Genomic DNA, 6284 nt, shown 5'->3' with positions numbered 1-6284 from the left:
ATAATAAAAAATGGGTTGCATTGGGTTCTGACAAGGGCTTTTCTTAAAGCAGCTAAATAGCAAAGATATCAAACTAAAGACTAAGATGTAACTGACTCAAACCTTGATATTTTCAATTCCAAATATACATGTGAAACTTGTCCATTGAACTAAGAAGACTGCAGAAGAATTGTTACCTTTTAATTGTGATGCTGGCAAAGACTATTAAATATTCATGGACTGCTGGAAAACCAGACAAATATGTCTTGGAGGAAATGCAACCAGGTTACTCCTTAGAGGTAGAGATGATGAAGCTTCAGCTCACAAACTCTGTGCACTTTACCAGGATGGGCCAGTCCTCAGGAAAATACTTCATGCTGGGAAAGCTCAGCAAAGGAGAGGAATCCCTCCCATACTAAGCATTGACGCAATGAATATACTGTAATCTTCAAAAATTTAAGACTTATTTAAAGTATTGGCTCATGCTGTTTTACTTTTTTGTTACAATGTGTTAATATTAAATCCATACTTGGTGTTCATCCTTACTTAAGTGCTATGATTTTAGTGAACATTTATCAAGCATTTTAGACATACTGTTTTATTTGATACATTTCTGGTCAAGTTCAAAGACTACAACCCTCAGTTGGATAAATGTCGTTATTGTTAAGTGCCATTAAGACAGACCCATAATTGACTCTTCATTGACTTTTCAGAGGCAGTTAATCCCATGTGAGGAGATTGTCCAGCTTTTTTTCTGTAAAGCATCTGGTAGATTTGAACAGTGTGCCTTTGTGTTGGCAGCATAACTCCTTAGAATTAAGTCACTAAAGTTCCCTGTTAGGTAATACCTCAACATAAAGAATAAAAATAAAATTAAAAGTTAAAAAAAAAAACCTCACAACTGGACCAATAAACAACATCATGATAAATGGAGAAAATATTGAGGCTGTGAAAAAGTTCATTCTTCATGAAGCAACAATCAAGGAATAAAATAACAAATTGTAATCAGTCAGTTTGCTGCCTAGGACCTCTTTCAGGTACTAAAGACTAAGGATATAATTTTAAAGACTATAGTTGTTGGGTACCATTGAGTTGGAACTGACCCATAGCTGACCCTCCAGCAGGTTTTCAGAGGCAGTTAATCCCACAGGAGGAGATTGCCCGTTCTCCCACAGAGCAGCTAGTGTCTTCAAACCTTGTGCCTACAGGATTGCAGTGCAGTTTTTTCCACCAGAGCTCCTTTTAAAAACTAAGATATCATAATATTTTCAATTGATCAGTGGAGAACTTATGTCTGAATTTTGTTGGTGGTGGAGAATATAAAATGTACCATAGATTATTAAAAAAAACCGCATGAACAAACAAGCAAACAAATTTCACTGGCAGTGTAGCCAGAATGTTCCTTGGAGGGAAAGCCAATGAGATTTCATCTCACATATTTTGGAAATGTTTTCAAGAAAAGCCACTTCCGAGAGAAAGACATCCTAGTTGGTGGAGGGTCAGTAAACGAGAGTTAGAGAGTTAACCAAGTAGCTTGACACACTGGCCCTGACAATGGACTTATGCACAGGCGAGATGGGGTTGAAGACACAGGATCGGGCAGGATTATACCATTGTACATGAGGTTATTAATGAGTCAGAGACAACTCTTCGATACATAAAACCATCACCACAATTCCCATGAGACAAGCATTGTAACTTCATTTTAGAGATAAGATACTGGTGAAAAGGTACATTCCAGGCAGTTTTCACAAAATATAAAATAATGATCCAATAATACGGAACAGTAAGGGATCGATTTGGAACTCGGAACGGGCCAAGAGTACTGACGATCCAGTGAAGATATAAAATGACCCTGTAACCCAAAGCGGAAAAGTTATAGGGAAGGAAGGAAAGGTAGATGTTGACGCTCATTTTAGACTTAGAGAAACTAGAAATCCATTTTTCAAATCAAACATTCCTAAGGGGAACTTAAAGGCAAAGTAATTGCTTCCAAAGTTGAACTAGAATATAAAGTTAAAATAACAAGAAAATGATTAATGAATAATTGAGCTGATATTTGCCTGTTTGTGACATTTCAACAATAATGATCAAATTTGGCCTCTGGAAACACTCATATCCAAGGGGATAAAATTCAGGAACTTTACACTATTATTGAATACTCTCCTAAAACATTCTTCTACAGTTAATTTAACATTAAACCCTTCCAGTGAAAAATTGTGTAATCCCAATGGTAAATGCGAAGAAGAACAAGCACATTCAGAAAAGTCAGCAGGTGAGGCATGAATGTAGCATCTTTGTGGAAAACTACTGAGAAGCCCGAACAGTGTTCTTGGCGAGGCTCCATGCCTGTAACTTATGAGTCACACTACCTGGGATTTCTTTCCTCAAATACTACCTTTCTTCCTTATCCACACTGACTCTTCTATTTACTTACACAAGCAATTTTGTTGTCAGGAACTACTAAATTCTCTTCTCTTTCTAGATCTCAATAGGCACATGTGTAAGCAACACTATTTTAGAACAAAAAGAAACCAACTATTTTTTTCTTGCCTCACACCGCTCTTCACAGATCAGTTCCATTGGCACAGAGCTCTATAATATACTGATTTTCAAATGTGGAAAAATACCTTCTCACTGAGGCAAGAAGGAATAACAGAAGGAGGCATGTAGCCTATTGGTATTCAGCTCCACTGAAATGAGGATATGAATTAAAATCAATATGCCACACAATGAAAGGCCAGAAACACTTGGGGTTATGAGAAATTTGCCAAACAGTACTGTATTGGCAGTCAGAAAGAAGCTAAAACTCATCTGGAGGAAAAAAAAGAGGAGGCGGGAACAATAGCAGTGAATTTAATAAAATACAGTCAACTGCCCTACCAGAAAAGTTTTCCCACAAACTCCAGTATGATTAGAAGTAGAAGTGAATCAAACTTGCCACTTTTACTCTCTAATATACATATTCAGGCCGAGAAATAGAACAGATTAGGAAACATCTTGGGATTTCATACCATAGAATCTCTGTTGTAGTTCTATGTCATTTGGAAAGACACTTAAAAGGCATTTTTGTTTTTAAAAAGCTTATTACAAAAATAAAGTTTAGAGGCGTTAAATCACTTTTCATGCTTCACAGAGTGAAAGAACTTGCATGTAAGACAAGCTTGGAATTTAAATTCTGATGTGCACACTTCAAACCATGCCACCTACTCCAAAATCCCCTAAAGAGTACCCCCAGTTTGTTAGATAACATTTCTACCCAGTTCTGTTTTCCAAAGTCCTTCAGATACTGTGAGCTTAAGTTCCTCAGCCACCTGGGGGCGGCCCTTCTGTCAGATTGTCACCACCTTAAATCTCAGGGTGGAAAAAAGCAACTTCTGGAATAACTTTGATTGATAGGAAGAATAACATGAATGAGACTTCCAGTATTTTCCAGGACAAATGCCCTTCTTCATAAATGACCTCTAATAACTGCTCTGCGAACCTTTGAACATTATGATTACAGTTCTTAAAATGACCAGAAGTCATTACTCAAAAGCTTCCCTAACACACAATTACTGTATCATGTGCTTCTCTTGTGCTTTGGTGATACTCCAGCATGATTCAACTTTTGTTTGGGGAAAAAATAGACTTTGTTTGTGTCAGCAACAAAAAATCAATTGTCTTTTATGGTAATCTACACACTGCAACTTGCACTATTTGCATAAAACCAAGCATTTAGAAAATATGTATAAGGGAAAATATATTTTGGCAGTGATTTCTTTATTAAATGGCATACTTATTGATTAAAATGACTCTTTCCCATCACACATCATTTAGAAGCCCTGGTGGTGCAGTAGGTTGAGCATCAGGTGCTAAATGAATGGTTGGTGATTCGAACTAATCGGTTTCTCTGTGAGAGAAAAAAAAGAGACATTCAGCACTCATAAGGATTTACAGCTTGTGGAAACTCTGTAGGACAGCTTTATTCCATAGGATTGTATGATCCAAAATAATTTGACAGTAGGAGGCTTAACATCTAGAATTTATTCTGGACATCATCCCACTGAAGTGGACGCTAAAAGTTATTCTATTTTGAAAAAACAAAACAAAACAAAACAAAACCCAAAACCTGTTTACTAACAATTACTGTGTCACATATATTGTGATATATAAGAGGGACTATTAAAATAATTATCTGCAGTTGTAGTGAGAATAGAAAGGAGGATGCTTATATTTGAAAGGTCAAAGGAACCTGAGGAAAAATTGGGAAATTTGAAGCAAATTGATTGATGTTCCTGGGAAGAAAACAAAGAATTGAAGAAGTCTCTAACTATTTCTAAAGTTTGGTGAAGCCACTTGTTACTCATTGAAAGTCATGATCTTCCTCAAGATTTCTGAGAATGACTTAAACTTCTCTTTGGCATTCAGATTCATGACAATAGATTTGGAGTTCATGTCTTATCAAAGTCTTCTTTCCATGCCTCCAACTAGACTCTAAAATCACCTGGGATATGAGTGCATCAGCCTTTCATTTCCCACCTCTTCTGTTAAAATTTCAACCAAATGGAGGAGGAAACCACGTAAAAGGCATTTAATACCCCATGGAAGGGTCAGAGTTGGATGCTAAGAAAAATAACAGGGTGGAAGCAGGTTTGGAATGAGTATATTGGAGATCAGTCATCACGTCAGCAATATAGGTTCTTTTATAAAGTTAAGAGTCTTTGTCCAACAGATGAGAAAATCAAAGCCTGTGATCTCAAACCAAGTTTTATATATTTCCCCCCCCCATTTAAATGTCAACTTCAGTGAGGATTAGATCTAATAAGTTACAATTTTGTATTGTGTTTCCAGAGCTAGAAATCTCAATAGCTCTCTTGTCTTTTGTTCTTTGTAACTGTTGTCAGACTCTTTCCTGATTAACTATTGTTAATCTTCCAGATCATTACATTTTCTGTATCTGGTTACAAAAGCGCCTGACAGCACATGTATAAACCAAACAAAAGCTATAGGACAAAAGTTCATTCAGGAAACTGTGTCAAAGCAGAAAGTGAATATATAGAAATGGATTTTTCTCTCCCTTTGAAATGAGATGAAATGCATGTCCAGGACTATTCTCATTGCTGGTTAATGGCATTTGTATCTCATCATTCTTTTTCTTCATTCCTTCTGATAAACTGCCACCTTGCACACTCAGGGAGAAGTTGAGAGCATTTTCCTTGGGCACATACCATTTTTAAAAGTAGTCAATAGATTCCCAGTTGATTTTAAGATTATTGATATTAGGTGCCATCCAGTTAAATATGACTCATAGGAACTCTATGAAGAATAGATCTGAATTCTGTCCTGTCCTGTGCCATCCTCACAATCTCTGACACAGTTGAGCCCACTTTTGCAGTCACTGTGTCAATCCATCTTGTTCAGGGTCTTCCTCCCTTTCTCTGACCCTCTACCTTTCCTAGTATGATGTCCTTTTCCAAGGAATAGCCTCTCCTAGCTATGTGCCTAAAATATGTGAGACAAAATACAAAATACATATGGATAATATTATTAAATCATATGTAATGTTATTAATAAATAATACTAAGCAATATTTAATATTATTATTAAAATTTTTATAAGATATTAAGGTTGTCTTTTAAAAATACACAAGATATTTTAACATAGAAATTCTAGACATGAAATAAGAATATCTACTCCATTTTGATATAATGAGTAAGTAATTTGAATTCCCTTCCTTCTTTTGTTAGTTCTGGCACTGGGTTCAATAAACAGTTATAGACTTAGATGTATGAAATGAAACATAGAAACCTCCAGCATTCCAGAATGCACTTGCCTGCCTCAAGATGTAATTGATCTATTTCACTTACCAGTATTTTTTTTTCTCATTAAACTTGTTTTAATGGGTTTCAAAATTCTGTGACAAATTTTTGGTCAAGTTGTTTCCATTTAACACTTACCAGTATTTTTGATACTGCCATAAGCCACTCCTACAACTTGAATGACAAAAGTAATAAATACCATCTTCTTCTTCATTTAATAAGTTTTGGTGGCCTAGTGGTAAGAACCTGCATTGTAACTGCGAAGGCACACAGTTCGAATCCACCAGCTGCTCCATGGGAAAAGATGGGCAGTCTCCTCTCATGTCATTAATGCCTCTGAAAACCTGCTAAGAGTCAGTTCTGACTCAGTGGTACATTAAAAAAAGACTTCTTCATACATGCATTTGTAAAACATTAGCTGAGCATCTACCATGTGTAAAGGACCAGACCAGGTCCTGGAGATACAGCAATGAATAAGTTGCTTTTTCTAACCTCAGGGAACTC

This window comes from Elephantulus edwardii, unplaced genomic scaffold, assembly GCF_000299155.1.
Source record: "Elephantulus edwardii isolate Elephantulus edwardi_28Jun2011 unplaced genomic scaffold, EleEdw1.0 scaffold00008, whole genome shotgun sequence".
Lineage (NCBI taxonomy): Eukaryota > Metazoa > Chordata > Mammalia > Macroscelidea > Macroscelididae > Elephantulus > Elephantulus edwardii.
This window is presented reverse-complemented; position numbering follows the sequence as displayed.